Raw genomic sequence first — 21,247 nt, 5'->3', positions numbered from 1 at the left:
GATTTTCTGTCAAATTTATTTTTATTGGAAAGAGACATTTGGTTTACACTGCAACCAATCAAAAGCGTAACTTTTAATTTTTCCAATATTCGAGTTCGAGGAGTCAGTAAAAGATGAGAATGACGTGTTATAACCAATAGATACATGACACTTGGCAAGGGTCTTTAAATAGGGAGGAGATATTTGTTGCACACTTTTGTGTTTTGGGGGCAAATACAATACTTGGAGAAGGGGAAGGACTAACGAATAAAATGAAATAGGGGTCTGTAATGTAAAGTGAAGTAAAGGTCAGAATAAGTACCTCTGCCGACAGCCTACTATCTGTTTCTACTTTGTAAACCTAACCTTAATGAATGCCTTACTTCTCTCCTTGGATACAAGAAAATCTATATCAAAATTTCTACTTTTTTATTTTTTATTTCTTATTTCTAATTTCTAATTTCTACTCTTCTTTTAAAAAGAACATCTTGGCTGCGGATCTGAGGTTGGTTGATTTTTCATCACTTCTAATTTTCTCCCAAAAATATTGATTTATTTTCTTTGTTTAGAACATAATTTTGCTCCCTTTTTTGGTTCGAATTCCTTGGTATGAGTTACTGATTTTTGTATGTTTTAGATCTTATATAATGGAATTAGGTTATGATGTTTGAATTCAATTTGTTTATTTGTAGCAAGATTCAATTTTTATTGGATGAGGTATCCAAAACTTGTTCAATAATTTTTTGATGTATTAATTGTGCCTGAATTCTATCTTCTTCTATTTTGTTTTCAAATAAAACTACAATTTACTAGTGTTGGCTCAATGTTATATATAAGAATTGACGTTAATATTTTATTACTAGTAGGATTAAGATAAAACTTCTTTACAAATATGTGAACATTCTTTTTTTAATTGAGTATTATCTTTTCCAATTACTGCTGCTTCTATAATCGAAGCGTCAAATTTTTTGTATGATTACTTACTAGCACAAAGATTTCTTTTTGAATGCTTTAACTGATCAATTTTTGTCCAAAATTCTTCCTTGTTAACTCGTTTGGATTGAACTTATCATTTGTTACGAGTTGCTCAAAGTAATGATCAAATTCTTTGGATGTGTAGCACAAGATCCAATTTTTAATATTTGTCTTTTCAGTTTTATTTCTAAAAATCTCGGATCTGTACTATTGTTTTGTTTAGATCTGATATTCTACATTAAATTTTCTCTATTGGCGGCACAACAATTGCTGAAATTGCTCCTAAGAGGTTATGTTGTGAAGAAGAATTGTTTTTGGTCCTGTTCTCTACGTTATGAAAGAAGGATATACAATTATTTTACATCAAGATATGCACATGAGGTTGAAATTGCTGTCTTATGTAAGAACAGTCCAATATGTCCTAACATTCCTTTTCTACAAACTCAACGGTTGAGTAAGTATTACCCTAAAGATTCAGAAAGAAAAAGGGAAAGCCTTTACTTTTTGGTAGTCACAAAGTGTTCTATTGAATCCCATTCTCAGAATATTAATCTGCACACAAAGACGCTGATGTCGAATGGGCTGTAGATTAACTCGTGATAAGCAACCCAATGGTTGTTGGTCCATATTCGGATCAAGAACTCGACAAATCGTAGGTACCCTTCCTCTTTCATCACGATCTTAGTTGTATTTACCTCTCTTCTTGTATGTCCTTTCATTCGATTATTCAACTGAATCTAGAAATTGCATGATTTCAATGTAGTCTCATCATGGTAACCTATACTGCTGGTTTGCAAAATTTCCCAAATTGGTCATTTAAAAGAGTTCTCTTTTAAAAACACCTGGACTAGAAGTTTATATCTATTGCAGCATTTAAGCTGGGCATTGAATTCAGAGATGGCAATTGGGAGGGTCGGAGCAGGGCTGGATGGGTTAAAAGTTAAAAACTACAATGTATTTTCTGAAAATCAAATAAACGGGGCATGTCAGGGGCAGGTAACAACATTTACTGTTGAATAGCCCCATTTTTTGAGCCTGTTTCTCATAAAGTTGTGTATAAAAGTAAAGTTAAGCAGTAGAGGCAGGGTAAGCGAATTAAAATAGAGAGAAATGCCAAGAGAGGCTGGGTGGGTGAAAACTTTTGCAGTATAAGGTTTCATCCATGTTGCCCTGTTTGCTCCCTAATTGTGAATTTTTATGACCTATGCCTTCTATTTGTATTGTTTATGAAGACATTTCTTCTACTTTGTAGAGTATGCTGGTGTCCAAGGTTCAAATTGTAGATTATATGATCAAGATACTTGTATGGTATTTACACCATTCAGAGCCCTTACTCTACACATAAAGGGGTACGTTAATAAGAAAACATGGTGCATTTTGAGAAAATGAATATCAAACTTAGAACTTGTATATTTCTGGTTGTTTCATCGTGCTATCTTTTTTTCCATTGAATCCTCTCAAACATCTCAAAAAAAAAACATTGTTACTATAAAGGAGAAAAACTTAGGCCAACCAGGCATAAAGACTGCTCATAAAAGCCTTGTAAGATCACAAGATATCATAACTTGGTGTAAATGCATTTTGCACCGTCTGTGCAGTATATTATGTACCTAGTTAGCATCTTGCATAACAAAGTGGGAAAAATAGATTTCCATCACTGAAATCTTACCTCAATTTCAAACGATCAGTGAAGATAGAATTGGAAGTTATCATTGAGGATATTGAGGTGTCTAGGGGACTTCTCTACACTATATTAACAGTAACTGCATCACCAACATTGTTCTTGGTGAATTATCAAGGGTACTCCCTTTTGGTCATTTTTTGCTTCTAATTTTTCCATCACCAGCTAACTAGACTTAAAGTTTGACTGGTGAAAGCTGCCTAGTGGAACAACTACAATTCTGATGCACTATGTAAGTTGGTGATACATTGTTTTGTGTTGGGCTTTACTGAACTAATGCTAAAAACGAGTCTAGAGAACAATTTTGTAGGTTCTGAAATGTTGAAGCCCAGGAATTGGACAACCTTAATGTTTATACTAGACAACTGAAATTTAAAAAGCTAATAGGGCTAAACATATGTCAAGCGACAATCAACCATCTTAATACTGTCTTTACATACGTCGTCTAGAACAGTTATTTTGATTAATTCCGAACCTATTTGTAGTATTCTGTCACCTCAGTTGGCTGCTGGCTGTTGTTGTGCAACTTGTTGTGCTCCATTACCATTGCATTTGTCCGTGTGTTCGCGAAATTTTGTCAGTGTCAGATTTGGCAAGATGTTATTGCATTTGTTACATCGATGTTTCATTCCTTCCTGCTCCAACGCCTTTTTTTCTGCTTTCTTCATCTTCTTGTTTTTGCCAGCCATCGATTCTGTATAGAGTTAATACTTAGAATTATTCATCTCTTTGGTTTTTGCAGAGATGTTCATGTTGGTGTGTATTACAGTGATTGTGTAATACAGTGATTTTGTATTACAGTGATTGTGTATTTAGTTGCAGAATTTGTTTTAAGGTAAATAGTGTCATTCAGCAAAAAATGCGTATTCAAGTTTTATTGCTGAATAATGCTATTTAAATTCAATATTAATAAAGATTTATTGCTAAATAATTGTGTATTTAGTTGCAGAATTTAATAATAAAGGTTAAAAGTATGACACTCGGCAAAAAAATGTGTTCAGAAAAAGGTATGGTCAAATGTTATTTCAGAGGAAATAAAATATTACCTCCTTGAAAGTGTAGACATCTGTTTCTTTTGTTGTTTCAGATAGAATCTATAAATTCGGAAATTGAAGTTGTATTTGGAAATACATTTTACTTGAAAAAAGTCAATTTTGTGAGTGGAATAGAAAATTTCATCCCATAGTACAAACCAATTTTTGGAATATTAACCTTTTTTCTTTTACAAAACTGAAAGTTTCACGAACATTAAATAATTTTTTTTTTTTTGAATTAAGTATGATCTTTATTTTAACGTGAACATAAAATGCTCGAAACCTAATTCGACTCACCGTAAAACACAACGGGAACATGAAAAAGTTGAAAATTTTGAAGATTTGATAGTATTCAGAGTGGATATAGTTAAAAAGTGTGTAGCATTAATTAAGCTGTAAATAAAGGTAGCATTGATTTGTAAGCCGACGACACCGGAAAACACAACTTCTGTGAATGCGTAGAACATTTTGTCACAAATCATTAACCAAGTGCACTACTGCAACAAAACATATCAATATTAAAAATATTAGGGCAGATGCTGAGTTCTCAATTGGGCCTGTCATTGTGGGCCTCTGGTATATTGACTCATGTTGACCCATTATTTCGATTTCCTTGTAAAATTTACTTTTTTTCAATATTGGCACTACTTTATAAAATTAATCTTAAGATGTATGATTTTATTCCCATACAAATTATATTCAAATTACACGTTTAAAGTTGCACATGTTCAACACGACTATAATTTTTAGTTAGTCGGCAAAACTTGCAAACGTAGTAGTTCTCTTTGTTTTTGCTCTGATGAGAATCAAATACTTTTAGTTTTTAAGTAGTTTTATAAATTTACAACTTGTAAATTAGGAATTGTGTTCCCACATTTTAGACTCTTATTGCTTACAAGGAGTAAAATCCACGCGTTTATAAATATTAGTTTCACCTCTATACAACCACAGGACTTGGTTATAAAATCCTTAATTGATTAGTAAAAATTTATAGCATCCGCAAGATGATTTATATTACTCCTAGTTTTTTTTTTAATGTATTTTAGACTCTTTAATATGTATAGGTGTTCCTACATAAGAAAAAAAATTTACAATCAAATTTTTTGTTGATTTTAAATTAAAAAATATTCGAAATATTATGATATAACACTTTCTTCTAGTTATTTTTTTCTTTGAAGGGTTAAATAGACGAGGATCATGTTGCTAAGATTGTTGATTTACGACTTGTAACTCCCATTAAATATCTGCCTTCAAATATTTGTCCACCGATATGTTATTATCTTCGTTGATATTCAAGATCCCTAAACAATCAATAAGCACAAAAAGCAAATTTACTATCATTATATTTTCCTGACAGCAAAATGTTTTTCAAATTAAACCACAAAAGAAACCATATCCAAGTCAAATAAATTAATCTTTTTCTTTATATTTTCTTATTCTTTATATGAAGACTTCTATTATTAGCGGAAATCAAATATTTCTAGTCATCAGTAGTCTTTCTCCAGCCCCAACTCATATCCTTTTTAAGTTTTACTTCAAAATCCGATATATTAAACCATGTTTTTATAAATGTATTGATTATCTTTCTCTAAACCTAGTTCCATTTTCGTGTTTTAAAGTCCGAAATATTAAAGAACTAGATAGCTTTAGCCCCCAACATTTCATATTTTTAGGCAGCAGACTCTTTTTCTAAATTTTTGATTTGGTTTAAGTACTATTTCATATCATCCAGAATATTTGATGATTTTATAAATGCATATTCTGATATGGTTAGCCATTACTTTCAACCAGTATACTCCCATAACATAGAAGTCAAGTAAATGTAACCCAAGGTAACAACTAAGCATGAACCTTAGAACTTGGACCGTAAAATGACTTCAAACGTCTCAAACATCATTTATTTACAAGGTAATTTGTATTAAAGTCTCAAACATGAAGATAGAAAAACTTACAAAGTCTAGTGCAGGCCATGTAAATCAAAAGCCTCAAACTTTAAGAAGTAAAAACTGAAGAAGTGTAATGCTATGGGAAATAACAAAAAATAAAGTATTTTGCTGCGCAATCATAGAAACGACGCAAAATTTGAACTAGTCTAATGCTTAGGAAAACAAAGAAGGAAGCATTTTACTTCTCAATCATAGAAGTCAACCACCAAGCTACGTCACATACACTTAAACTTAGGGAATCAATCCAAACCAGTGAACAATGACAAATCATATTTGGCTGAGACAATAAAGGGACATTCACATACAATGACAATAACAATAAGAGACACTTAAAATGTACTTAACATTTTCACAGTGGGTGGAGAATTGCTAAACTTGGGAGGAATTGGTTCTTTGAATCGGTTACCATTGAAGTTGAAAATCATTCATTTTCATAAAAGCTAATCCCCTTTAGTATTTTGTACCATCACATCACATGTATACTCATTGAAAGTCCTGCATATCAACAACATAGTAACTTTAAAATCTTGAAATATTTCGAATGGTAGAATATAAATATTTAATCCTGCATTCAGAAATAGCTTATAATTCCCTCAAAGAAGAGATTTGGTGCAAGTATTGAAAGAAAATTTATCTAAGAAGCATCATAAACTTCACTGTAAAAGAGAAAGTGGAAATGCATATTAGAGCTTCTACTAATATGTTCCAAAATATATCAAATAAAATGAATTCCATTGAAAAAGATTAACAACCAAATAAATATACAGAAAGTACAAAAATTACATAAGTGGAAGACACCTATTCAAATGTTTACGACGACAGATCTTGCACCATAAAGCATAGTTTTCAAGTCCATCATAAGAATATAAGTCAAAGACATTCTAATTTGGTAAGTTGATAAAGTGATGAGTTCTTTTTGCTTTGAGCTACAAGAATCTTAAAGTGAAGTCAATTTATCAAAAAATCTTAATGTGCAGTCATCATTATATACAGATACATACATATATCCAGATACTACATTAGCCAATAACATAATCAAAGCGCCCCACCGTTGGACTCTTATTTTGAAGACAAACAACCAAGAAAAGTCATACTTTATTGGCGGCAACCATCAGGGATCACTCAATTTAGCATTTAACACATATCAAGTAATCAACTTTTTCACTGTGAATAAACTCATGAATAAGATATTATAATACTTTAGGTCAACATCATAAAGTCGACCAGAAATTATCTTTTTTAATGTCCAAGTTGTTTCTTATTTCTTGCAATTAGTGTTTCATCTATGAATGTTTCTTAGTGTCTCTCAAGTTAGGACTTCTTTGAACCATCCAGGAAGCATCTCTAGCCCACTGATCTCAAATTGATGGACAAATCAAATGTGAAGATAAAAATGACGCAAATGAATGCAATCATGTTGAAAAATCTCTGTCAAATGATAATAATAGAAGAACTCAACAACATAATGTCACGATCCAAAATCCAACTAGTCGTGATGGCACCTAACCCAACCCGCTAGGTAAGCCAACTTTCAGTTATCCAATTCCAATAATAATTATTAAAGCAATTTAAGTGAATAAAGATCTTAATATTATACATCCCCCAAGAACTGGTAGTACAAATCATGAGTTTCTAAGAATAGAATTTATAAAGCTGGTATGAAATAAATACATCATATGTTTGAAAAGTACATAAACAGAGTTTCATGAATCTAAAGCTACCATGAACAAGGGGCAACTACAAACGGAACGCATGTATATCTTCAGATCCAGATCCCAACGAACACAGCAATATCAGCAGCCAACATCTGCACGCAAGGTGCAGAAGTGTAGTATCAGTACAACCGACCCCATGTACTGAGTAAGTAATAAACCTAGCCTTAGGTTGAAAGTAGTGAGGAGCTTGTATCAAGGTCAGAGTCCAACTTTCATAACCAACAATAGTTCATAACAATATTAAACAAGTAATACCAGAAGTAACTCAAAGAATAAATGCTCAGCTAAATCACGACTTCTGAAAATAGTTCTGCCTTTTAAGTACATCAATGAAAACCCAAACCGTTTACCGAAATTACCAAAAATATGAATAAGTTTGAAAAGAGTAATTTTTTTTCAAAATCCTTTCAATAATAAATAAAATATCTCTTTTTCTTTCCAGATAACCAGTATAAAACAAATACATCACTATGCCCATCTGTCAACACGTGTGAGAAATCATGAATAATGTGATACCGTATAGCATGAGGAAAATACATCTCTATGCATATATGTCATGTGTGCATGTCAATGAAATGTATCTCAGAGATTGTACTCATGTACTCACACTCTCAGAGTACTCAATCTCACTGTCTCGCATTCTCTCTCACTATGCTTAGCACCCTCAATCACTCAGCGCTATACAATACCTGCTGCGGCGTGCAACCCGATCCCTGTTTATAATCGACTGCGCTCACCGGGGGTGTGTACAGACTCATGAGGGGCTCCTACAGCCCAAGCGCTATAAGCACGGACAACTCACGTGCTGCACGGTCAACTCACGTGCTATAATATCATATTTGGATTCGCATGGACAACTCATGTGCTGCACGGATAACTCACGTACTATAATAATATCTGGATCCGCACGGACAACTCATGTGCTGCACGGACAACTCACGTGCTATAATAATATCTGGACCCGCACGGACAACTCACGTGCTATAATAATATATAGATCCGCACGGCCAACTCACGTGCAATAGTATAATATATATATATAAAGCCAACATGGCCTGCTGCGGCGTGCAGCCCGATCCCAAAAATATCCTCACAATCAGATTCTCGGCCTCCCTCAGCCATCAATCTCTCAAGTCTCTCTCTCATGGGCTCACAATGTCATGCGAATAGCTCAAAATGATGATATGATGTATCAATAAATAACAACAGAGACTGAGATATGATATGCAATGAAATGAATATGACTGAGTATGAATTTTTAATTTAAAATAAATATTTCACAATAATATGACCTCTGTGGGTCCCAATAATACTAACACATAGCCTCAACATAATGTTTAATATGCTTTTCAGCTCAATTTTTTTAACTTATAAAACTGCATGGAAAATGCCAAGATCATTTAACTACAAAATTCCACAGAAATAATTATGTCATAATTTCTATAATGTACGCCTACACGCTCGTCACTTAGTATGTGCGTCACCTCCCAACAATTTACGAAATACATATATTCAGGGTTCATACCCTTAAATCCAAGATTAGAAGAGTTACTTACCTCGAACAAGACGAATCCAATGTTGAGCAAGCTAAACAATGCTCCAAAAATTTCATTCTGCACGTATCACTTCCGAACGGCTCGAATCTAGCCACAATTAATTTGATTCAGTCCACAAAATTATAAGAATTAATTCTATATCAAAATACTAATATTTTCCACAAAATCCAAAATTACACCGCAAAAATTACCCGTGGGGGCCACATCTCGGAACCCGACAAAAGTTACAAAATCCGATAGCCCATTTAATCACGAGTCTAGGCATACCAATTTTATCAAAATCCCACCTCAACTCGACCCTCAAATCTTCAAACTCCGAAAATACTACAATGCTCCAATTGATTAAAATGTTCAAATATCACCCACAGTTCAATACCTACCATTAGATATCCCAACAACATCAAAATAAATACGAAAAGATTTATAATTATCCATTTAGGCTTCATAATTTGCAACAAGCCTTCAACCATCCCAAATTATCCAATAGGCTCATCTATTAGCCTATTCAATTCCATTCTTATCATTAAATACTCATTTGGAGTCATTAATAATACTATGTTAATTACCCAATATCATTAAGTCACTATTCATTGTCTTCTCCAATAAAACCCTATGTTCAAGAACACCCATTTCAAGAACTACTATTGTATCTTGTCAAAATGGTGATTCCCTATTCAATTCGTTCATCAATTAAGTTATTAAGTCTATCGAAATCATTAGAAACTCAAAACAATTTCTTTTATATCAATTCATCACTATTCATCTTTTTCTTTGCCCAAGATATTATTTTCAAGACCTCCCTTAGGATTCATACAATATCCCATTACAACTTCAAATAAAACTCATAAATATGCTATCCATACTCCAATATGACATATATATGAAGTTCAAGTGAAGGGATTACCTCTTGGTGGAAGAATCTAACTTTTTCTCTTTTTAGTGTTCTTGAAGATTTAACCCATTTCCTATGGATTTGATCCATAATAATATTAGTATTATCACTAAATGATGTTATATAATTATCTTTGTACCAAAATAACTTACCTTGAAGTGTATCCATGGTGGAAGTGCTCCTCCTTCTCTCTAGAAATCCCTTCCAAGATGAAGAACTAACCCATTCTCTCTCTAAACCCACGTTTTCAGCTCTTAAAAATGACCCTTGAAGCTACTGGATTTGCCTACGCAATTCTGCGTAGGCTACGCAAGACTCGTGTAGCTGTTCTGCGATCCTTTAGTAAAAATATCATAACTTCTTGTAGGAATCTCCAAATGACAAACAGTTTGAAGCATTAGAAACTAGACACATAGATATTCCTTTTGATTGGTTATACACCATATACCTCTTCATAGTTTGAGAGTTATGTTTATTTGAAATTAGGTCTTGTGTGAACTCACTTGAAACTTTATGCCATCATAAAATTTTCAACTTGACTTAGCTTTAGGGCTCTTCTTAGACCATAAACCATTTTTAATGCACCTCATGCATATATTATCATTATCAATTGATATCATTCAAATTATCAGTCTTGTTCATATCCGAATTAATATAATTAGCACCCGTCAATCTCCTTAATGGTCTTAAAACTATTTGAAATTTTTCGGGGTATTACACATAATAAGCAAAGGAAAGATAAACAGATAAATTTTTTTAATTAACAAAACCAAACTTTTCACATTTGTATCTAGTGTTTGTGATGAATCTTGCTTTGAAGATGAAGTTGTACCTTTCATGTTTCCCTCTAGATGCCACCACGCTGAAAGCAATAAGAACTTTTAAGAAGAAATTTTAAAAAAAAGGAAGTACTTTAGTATCTTGAAAGAAGAAAAGCAAAAAAGAAATTTTCAATTGAACATCATTTTTGGGTTAGACACATCCATGGACGGGTGAGATAATCTCTTTGAACCACTAATAGTTGGCGAAGCTAATCCAATATTCATCCAGTGTTATCAAAGGCGAAAATCGCAAAAAAGCTCTATGGTCTGTTGGGGTTTTAAGCGCAAAGTGCAAATAAAGCGTGGGCTTTAATGAAAAAGGCGCAACTGAAGAAAAAGTAAAAATATGTATATGTATTCTAAGAAATTGAAAGAAATTTACGATAAAGTAAAATATTAATTGTTTAATGATGCTTTTTCAGGATTACACTCATTGGCAAGTAAAAATATGCCTAAGAACCTTGATACGATACTAAAGCGCCCACAAAGCAAGACGAAGCGCTCAACATGTTTTGAGCCTCGATTCAGGACTTAAGCGCACCTTTGACAACCTTGTATTCATCTACCAAATATAGAAAATCATAATTCCCCAATAAGTAGATTTGAAGGTCAGTATCATGGTACTATCTGAAGAATCATCTTTGGTTTCTTAAAGAGCTGTAGAAGAGATGTAAGTCCCTACTTCGCATAAGTTTGCGCATTTAAAACTACTTTCAAGTAGACATATAATTGAAATACTGCTTTGCAGAGAACTATTTGCTCCTTATATCTCCATTAATTGAACACATTATTGGTGGCCATATTGTCCTATTTCCTTCCTTATATCATATTTCCGAACACATAAATATTATGTCAAAGATAACCAAACAACAAAGAAGCTAATTTTCAGCTAAGTGTCGAATTAGTATAGAATATCAACTCTGTATATAATAAATGTAAGAGAAAAATGCGATGGACGAAGTATAACAATTAGCAAAAAAAATAAAAAATAGAAACCACGATGCAGCTATTTGGCAAAATCATAACCCTTTCCGAGAGTAGAAAGTTTAATCCAACATCAACTATTGACATGCACGGGCTGAGATGGAAAAATGTTTAGAGTTATGTCTTATTCTAGATTTCTTTACAACTTCTCAAGAAGGAAAGCTTTCATATTTCTAACAGGTTAGGTATTTTAGCTCTTTGGAAAAAGCTGCAGCCAAAAGATGAAAAAAAACAAATATATGTCCCGCACTGCTACATATATCAACTTAAATAAATAAAGAAAACAACCTCATACACTATAACAATAAAATACCCGACAATACAATTGTACACTATGACTATAACAGTTATGCCAATCAATCTTTGGTAACTCTAGCATTCTAGAGGACCTTATACTGCTTCATGTATACTCGTCAAGTTTAGCACTTGTAAATTCAACGTGAGCTCTTAAAGAATACCGGTTGGTTTTGTTTGATACTAGCAATTCAATCTGTAATCTCATTGTTCTAATCTTAACTTTGATATTTATAATAGCATACATGTATTGATACATCGGATTTCTTGTTATAACCCACATTATTTCCATTTAAACAAAGTTTGAATTCCATAACTTAGATGACCATTTAATTAAATCAATTCAAAGACTATAACTCTGTTTTTCAATAACAAAGGATTAATGAAACTTTGGCACATCAAAATTGAACAAAAAATAAACATCCACTTTAAATTCATATTCTTCTATAGTGCATTAGCTTTAATTTACCAATCACAATATGCCATAAAACAGTATAGTGAAAAGTGCCAATCACTGCTTACGAAGATAAAGAATGTTATGTCACCATAGAATAGCAACTGCCAAAGAAATTACCCATGAAATTAGAAATTGTTAAGAGATCTAAAAAAAAAAAGAGTAAAAAAAGAAGAAAATTTGAGCAAAATTGAGAGACCAACAATACCTGAAATCGTAATTCTTCAAATTTTGAAGATGGAGAACTCAAAGAGTACGCTTAAGTTATGATGGAATAGAGGAGAGATGTTTCTAGACCATATCGCTCGTGTGTAACGAAATAGTGAGCATTGTTTTAAAAATAGGAAAAGATTTAAAAAAAAGGTAAAATGGCAATTTTGCCCTTGGTCGACCAACTTCTCTTTTCTATATATATAAAATAAAATAAAATAGATATTGTGATGACCCTAAATGCCATCTTTCAATTTAATAAGTAATTTTGTGTTCTAAGACCTTGAAAACACCATTTATCATTCCTCGACTTGCGTGCGCAGTCCGTACAATTTTCCGAAAAGTTGTTATATGAAAAATGGATTAAAATGTGAAATAGAGCTTTAAAAACTCAACCGAGTTGACTTTAGTCAATATTTTGAACAAACGGACCTGGATCAATATTTTAACAAATCCGGTAGGTCCGTATCGTGATTTGGGACTTGGGCGTATGCCCGGAATCGAATTCCAAGGTCCCTAACTCGAGATATGGAATTTTGATTAAAAATTAAAAGCTTAATAATTTTTAAGAAATTACTGATGTTGGATTTATTGACCTCGGGTCTGTATTTTGGTTCTGGAGCACGGTGTAGGTCCACTATAATATTTATGAGCTGTCTGCCGAATTTGGTGTGAATCGGAGTTGATTTGACGTGATTCGGACGTCCGGTTATAAAAATATAAGTTTTAAAGTTTTCTTGAAAACTTCCTTTGTTTTGGTGTCCGATTCGTAGTTCTAGGTGTTATTTTGGCGATTTGATCACGCGACCAAGTTCGTATGATATTTTAGGACTTATGTGCAAGTTTAGTTTGGTGCCCCGAGGGCTCAGGTGAGTTTCAGATGGGCTACGAGATGATTTCGGACTTAGGAAATCTAATTTTCTGCAGACTTCAGGCTTCTGGTGTGTTCTTCTTCGCGTTCGCGAAGGTACTCTCGCGAACGCGAAGAGAATTGGAGTTGGCACATTTTGTGCTTCGCGTTTGCGACAAAGTGATCGCGTTCGCGAAGGCTTGAGGTTCAAAACTTCGCGTTCGCGAAGGGAAAGAGGCTAGCCAGGATAATTGCCTTCGCGTTCGCGTAGGCCAAGCTAGGCAAGCTTCACGTTCGCGAAGTATCCCTCGCGTTCGCGAAGTGTAAAATGGGATAGCACAAATTTGTGCTTCGCGAACGCGAGGCACTGACCGCGTTCGCGAAGGGTAAAAATCCCAAAAACAGAACTTAAGTTCTAGAAAATGGGATTCGTCCCATTTTCAACCCTTTTCCATTCTTGTGCTCGGATAAGGCACGTTTTGGGCGATTTTCACGGAAATAGATTGGGGTAAGTGTTCCTTATACTATATTGATTATATTTCAAGATTTCATACTCATTTATATCATGAATCCGTAAATTTATGGAAGAAAAATCAGATTTTTATAAAATCTTCCAAAAACTAAAATTTAAGATTTGAAGGTCCATTTGACATCTGAATTGGATAATTTTTATATGGTTGGACTCATCTCGGAATGGGTGTTCGGATTTTATAAGTTTTTCCAGGATTTGAGACGTGGGTCCTACTGCCGAATATTTTAATGAATTTCAGATTTTTATCCGGAAAATTTGTAAATTCATATGGAATTAATTTCTATGATTCGTATTGAGTATATCGAATTGTTTGTGAATAGATTTGAAACTTTTGGAGACAAATTTAAAAGAAAAAGCTGCGGTTGAGTAATTGATTGAAATTTACAAAGCGAGGTAAGTGTTGTGGTTAACCTTGACCTAAGAGAATAGAACCCATAAATTTTTTGTTATGTGAATAGCATGTGAACGACATATAGGCGAGGTGACGAGTGTCTATACGTCGTCAAATTAATTGTTTGCCTGCTTACTTGAAAGAAATCATAAACTGTTTTAAATCATGAATTTATTATTATAATAATTATTTCTCTCCTATTCTTTGTCAAATATTAATTCTTGAATTTATGCATTAAATTGTTACATGCTATTTGAATTATGTGCCTTTATTGTTATTCGACATTTAGCATATTGAATATTAAACTGCATATTTTCTCTCTGATATCCATAATAATTTGCTATTTGCCTTTGTTTATTTCATAATTAAATCATAATTATTGTTTGCTTGTTGTCTTATAATTTAATATTACTTGTTGCATTTATTGGGAAAATATTTTCTTTAAGAATTGGTAAATGAATATGTTGGAGGAGCGGGTTGCACGCCGCAACAAAATGGAATATGAATATATTGGAGGATCGGGTTGCACGCCGCAACAGACTTATTAAAAGTCCATATTGGAGGATCGCGTTGCACGCCGCAACAAACTTATTAAAAAGTCCATATTGGAGGATCGGGTTGCACGCCGCAGCAGACTTATTAAAAGTCCATATTGGAGGATTGGGTTGCACGCCGCAACAAACTTATTAAAAAGTTCATATTGGAGGATCGGGTTGCACGCCGCAACGGACTTATTAAAAGTCCATATTGGAGGATCGGGTTACACGCCGCAGACTTATTTAAAAGTCTATATATACTTGATTGAAATAAATATATGACAGACTTGATTAAAATGAATATATTGGAGGAGCGGGTTGCACGCGCAACAGAATAGAATGTGAATATATTGTGAGAGCGGGTTGCACGCTGTAACAGAATTGAATGTGAATATATTGTGAGAGCGGACAGAATTGATGGAAATGACAATTGGTTATGAGTGTTGAGTTGGCTTCAATTATTATAAATGAATTACCTGATTTATTTCTATTATTGTTGTTGTTACTAATATTGCGTACAAGTAATGTAAGTGACCCGCCTTAGTCTCGTCACTACTTCATCGAGGTTAGGCTCAGCACTTACCAGTACATGGGGTCGGTTGTACTAATACTACACTCTGCATTTCTTGTGCAGATTTTGGAGTTGCTCCCCGCGACGTACCATAGACTTGCTCGGATTTCAGCTACTCAGAGGAGACTTGAGGTATAACTGCACGGTGTTCGCAGTTCTGAAGTCCCCGTCCATTTTACTTTAGCTGTGTGTTTATTTCCTGACAACTTTATTTTATTTCAAACCTTTATTTGTATAATTCTAGAAGCTCGTGCATTTGTGACACCAATTCTGGGATGGATTTTTGACACCATTATTTTTATGGATTATTTACTATATTTCAGACGTTACTTCCGCAATTATTCTGTGTTATTAATAAATTTAAAAATTATTTTAAAAAAAGATAATATTATTCTAACGTTGGCTTGCCTAGCAAGTGAAATGTTAGGCGCCATCACGGTCCGAAGGTGGGAATTTCGGGTCGTGACAGTTGGTATCAGAGCAATAGGTTACATAGGTCTCACGAGTCACGAGCAAGCTTAGTAGAGTTTGAAGGATAGGTACGGAGACGTCTGTACTTATCTCTCAGAGGCTATGGAGTTTAGGAACAATTTCACTTCTATTCTACTCTGTCGTGCGATTTTATTCTATCATTGAGGATTGAACTCTTCTATTCTTGTTCTCTCGCAAATGGTGAGAACACACACTGTGTCTACAACCGGACAGGAGCCAAAGCCCCCAGTGACAGCTACGACTAGGGATAAAGGCCGGGGCCGAAGTCGCGCCAGAGGCCGAGGTAGAAGCAAAGGTAGAGCTCAGTCCAGAGCTCGAGCAGCCGCACCTGTTGTAGAACCTTAGATGGATCTTCAGGAGGAGGTTCCAGTTCAGAATGTACCAACTGGACCAGTTCAGGTCTCGGAAGGTTCATAGCCACTCCAGTACTTCAGGACTCTCTAGTCCATTTGGTGAGTCTTATGGAGGGCGTGGCCCAGAATGGTACATTTCCAGTGGTGCCAGCCGTCTCACAGGTTGGGGGAGGAGCACAAACTCCCACTACTCCCGCTGCGGAGTAGATAGCTCCCCAGAATCAGGCTCCAACAGCCTCGCCGGTTGGGTTAGTTCAGCCAGTTGTTGCGGCACAGACCGATGATAGGCCGCTATGTCTTTTGAGGCCTTATTGAGATTGGATAAGTTTACCAAGCTCTTTCCAGTTCACTTCAGTGGTACACCTTCTGAGGACCCACATAAGTATCTTGAACGCTACCATGAGGTGCTGCAGAACATGGGTATAGTTGAGACCAATGAGGTTGATTTTGCCGTATTTCAGATGACGGGTTCCGCCAGGAGGTGGTGGAGGGATTATATATTGACTAGAACAGTTGGATCGCCTACACTTACCTGGGAGCAGTTCTCTCAGCTATTTTTGGAGTAGTTCCTTCCTATCACACTGAGAGAGGATTTCCGCAAGCAATTTGAGCGTCTACAACAGGGCAGTATGACTGTTACTCAGTACGAGTTTCGTTTTGTGGATTTGGCTTCATGTTCTCCTTTTACTACTTACTGAGGGAGAGAGAGTGAGGAAGATTATTGAGGGACTCACTCACCCTATCAGGCTTCAGATGGCCAAGGAGACCGGAAATGATATTTCCTTTCAGGCGTCTGCTAATGTCGCGAGGAGGATCAAGATAGTTCTTGCACAAGAGAGATGGAAGAGGTATGATAAGAGGCCTCGTCAGTTCGGTGGTTTCAGTGGTGCATCATTTGGAGGCAGGGGTACTAATAGCAGGGGTCAGGTACCTTGAGGTTGAGGTCAGACCATTAGAGGTGGAGGATAGGCTGGTAGAAGGCGTCCTAGAGGTGGAGACCCATCCATTGTTATATTTGTTTGTGGTATGGCGGAGGTCGTTACATCAGATGGTGTCGTTACAGGCACGACCTCGATTTAAAATAAAGGAATAATTTCCTTAACTTGATTCGGTTCTGAGTATCAAGATGAGTCCTCCTATTGTGCTCCAGTTTTGAGTAAGCTTCGTAATTCTATAATCTACTTATATGTTTACTCATGTTGGGAGATTCTATGGAGATAACTATGCTTATCATTCCATGTTGGTCACTAATAAGAGCTTTGAGGCTAAATGTGGCTTTCTGTTACTCATTTCGGTAAGTTTTGATGTAATTTACGGATAATTAATTACAAATTATGAATTATATACCCTACCGGTGTGTGGTTCATTATATGTTGAGATTTCGTGTAACCGAAGTTATTTAAAAGGAGAAAATGGAAAATTTTGATTGGCACGATGTGCATATTACTTGTGATCCAGAACTGAGGATGAGATCCTCTTTTAATGTAAATCGATATGTTTAAACCAGGTTACGAGCTCCGGTGGAAGTTATATAAGGACGGGATCCTTTGGATGAAAATTCTTGTGTTTAAGCTCTCCCTTGTGAAGTTAAATTTGTACTATAGTACTAATAGGGAGTCATGCATGTTAGGCTTATTTGAGAATTCTTGTATGAAATTCTCTGTGCATATTTGCCAAAATTCGTGTTTGTAATTATTGAGTTTTAACCTACGAGGTAGGTGCTCGCCCAGGTGGTGTTAAATGTTACTCGTTAATTCGGGTAAATAATTATGAGGTCTTCATGCCTCGCATCTCATTATCAGTATTGTGAAGGTTTGCAATGAGATTTTTTGTTAACATGAGGTTAATTGGCAATTCGGTAATTGATCATGAACAACTATTAAAAATAAATATCCGCTATAAGAATTGATGACTTATTTGATCAGCTTCAGGGTGCCAAGGTATTTTCGAAGATTGATTTGAGGTCTGGTTACCATCAGTTGAAGATTAGGGCATCTGATGTCCCTAAAGCAACTTTTCGAACTCGGTATGGGCGCTACGAATTCCTAGTGATGTCATTTGGGTTGACAAATGCCCCAACAACATTTATGGATTTGATGAATCGGGTGTTCAAGCCTTATTTGGATTCTTTTGTGGTTGTATTCATTGATGATATCTTGATTTACTCCAACAGTCGAGAGGAACATGAGCAGCATCTTCGAAGTGTGCTTCACACCTTGAAGAATAATCTGTTATATGCCAAGTTTTCAAAATATGAGTTTTGGTTAGACTTAGTTGCCTTTTTGGGGCATGTTTTATCGGCATAAGGCATAAAGGTGGATCCTAAGAAGATTGAGGCTGTTTAGAATTGGCCTAGACCTACTTCAATTACAGAGATCCGGAGTTTCCTGGGTTTAGTAGGTTATTATCGTCGGTTCGTTAAAGGGTTTTCATCTATAGCAAGCCCATTGACCATATTGACCCAGAAAAGTGTCCCATTCAGATGGTCAGACGAGTGTGAGATGAGCTTCCAAAAGCTCAAGACCGCTTTGACTACGACGCCAGTGTTGGTATTACCCACAGGTTCAGGATCGTATACGGTATATTGTGACACATCTCACATTGGGCTTGGTGCAGTATTAATGCAATATGGCAAGGTAATTGCATATGCGTCGCGGCAGTTGAAATTTCACGAGAAGAATTATCCTGTTCATGACTTAGAATTGGCAGCCATTGTTCATGCACTGAAGATTTGGAGGCATTACCTCTACGGTGTCTCATGTGAAGGTATTTACTGATCATCGTAGCCTTCAGTATCTGTTCAAACAAAAAGATCTTAATTTGAGGCAGAGAAGATGGTTGGAGTTGTTGAAACACTATGATATCACCATTTTGTATCACCCCGGAAAGGCCAATGTGGTGGCCGATGCTTTGAGTAGAAAGGCTGTGAGTATGGGCAGTCTTGCATATATTCCGGTTGGTGAGAGGCCATTAGCTGCAGATGTTCAGACTTTGACTAATCAGTTCGTGAGGTTAGGTGTTTTAGAACCTAGTCGGGTTCTAGCTTGCACAGTCGCTCGGTCTTCTTTATATGAGCGCATCAGAGAGAGGCAGTATGATGATCCTCATTTACTTATCCTTAAGGACACAGTGCGGCAAGGTGACACCAAACGGGTTGCTCTGGGGGAAGATGGGGTTCTGCGAATGCAGGGTCGTATTTGTGTGCCTAATGTGGATGGAATTCGTGAATTAATTCTTGAAGAGGCACATAGTTCCAAGTATTCTATTCATCCAGGTACCGCCAAAATGTATCAAGATTTGCGGCAACATTATTGGTGGAGGAGAATTAAAAAGGATATAGTTACATTTGTTGCTCGGTGTCTGAATTGTCAGCAAGTTAAGTACGAGCATCAGAGACCTGGTGGTTTGCTTCAGAAGTTAGAAATTCCTGAGTGGAAGTGGGAGTGTATCACTATGGATTTTGTTGTTGGGCTCCCATGGACTCAGAGAAAATTTGATGCAGTTTGGTTCATTGTGGATAGGTTGACCAAGCCAGCATATTTTATTCCAGTGGTAGTTACCTATTCTTTAGAGAGGTTAACTGAAATTTAAATTCGTGAGATTGTCCGCCTACACGGTGTGCTCGTGTCTATTATTTCAGATCGAGGTACGCAATGTACCTCACACTTCTGGAGGGATGTACAGCGTGAGTTAGGCACGCGGGTTGAGTTGAGTACAACATTCATCCACAGACAGACGGACAGTCAGATCGCACCATTCAGATATTGGAAGATATGCTTCGCGCTTATGTTATGGACTTTGGAGGTTCTTGGGATCAGTTCTTGCTACTTGCGGAGTTTGCTTATAATAATAGCTACCAGTTGAGCATTCAGATGGCTCCATATGAGGCATTATACGGAAGGCGATGCCGATCGCCAGTTGGTTGGTTTGAACCGGTTCGGTTGTTAGGTACCGATTTGATACAGGATGCCTTGGATAAGGTCAAGATTATTCAGGATCGACTTCTCACAGCTCAGTCTAGGCAAAAGAGTTATGCCGACCGTAAAGTTCATGATATTGCATTCATGGTTGGAGAAAGAATATTGCTCCGAGTTTCACCTATGAAAGGTGTAATGAGGTTCGGAAAGAAGGGCAAGTTGAGCCCTAGGTATATCAGACCTTTTGAAATTCTTGAAAAGGTGGGTGAAGTAGCCTACAGGCTTGCATTACCACCTAGTTTATCAGCGGTTCATCCGGTGTTCCATGTGTCTATGATCCGAAAATATCATGGTGATCCGTCCCATATGTTAGATTTCAGCTCAGTCCAAATGGACAGAGATTTGACTTACGAGGAGGAGCCGGTTGCTATTCTAGCCCGGCAGGTACGGCAGTTGAGGTCTAAGAGTTATCCTTCAGTTCAGGTGCAATGGAGAGGTCAGCCGGTAGAGGCATCTACCTGGGAGTCAGAGTCGGACATACAGAGTAAATATCCACACTTATTCACCAGCTCAAGTACTTTTTTCTAACTCCGTTCGAGGACGAACGTTTGTTTTAGAGGTGGAGAATGTGATGACCCAAAATATCATCTTTAAATTTAATAAGTAATTCTATGTTTTAAGACCTCTAAAAGCACCATTTATCATTCCTCGACTTGCGTGCACAGTCCGTACAATTTTTCGAAAAGTTTTTATATGAAAAATGGATTAAAATGTGAAATAGATCTTTAAAAACTCAACTGAGTTGAATTTAGTCAACATTTTGAGCAAACGGACCCGGATCAGTGTTTTGACATTTCCAGTAGGTCCGTATCATGATTTGGGACTTGGTCATATGCCCGGAATCGAATTCTGTGGTCCCTAGCTAGAGATATGGAATTTTGATGAAAAAGTAAAAGCTTGAAAGCTTAATGATTTTTAAGAAATTACTGATGTTGGATTTATTGACCTCGGTCCAGATTTTGGTTCCGGATCCCGGTGTAGGTCCACTATAATATTTATGACTT

General features: G+C 35.9%; 1 long non-coding RNA gene across 1 annotated transcript; it reads left to right on the top strand.

The window, feature by feature from the left end:
* The first annotated feature begins 222 nt into the window (after positions 1-222).
* Positions 223-3,566, top strand: LOC104111908 (uncharacterized). Its single transcript, XR_689839.4, has 2 exons — positions 223-2,303; positions 3,378-3,566. It is a non-coding gene; the product is annotated as an uncharacterized lncRNA (long non-coding RNA).
* The last annotated feature ends 17,681 nt before the right edge of the window (positions 3,567-21,247 follow it).

Source organism: Nicotiana tomentosiformis, chromosome 7, assembly GCF_000390325.3.
Source record: "Nicotiana tomentosiformis chromosome 7, ASM39032v3, whole genome shotgun sequence".
Lineage (NCBI taxonomy): Eukaryota > Viridiplantae > Streptophyta > Magnoliopsida > Solanales > Solanaceae > Nicotiana > Nicotiana tomentosiformis.
This window is presented reverse-complemented; position numbering and strand designations above follow the sequence as displayed.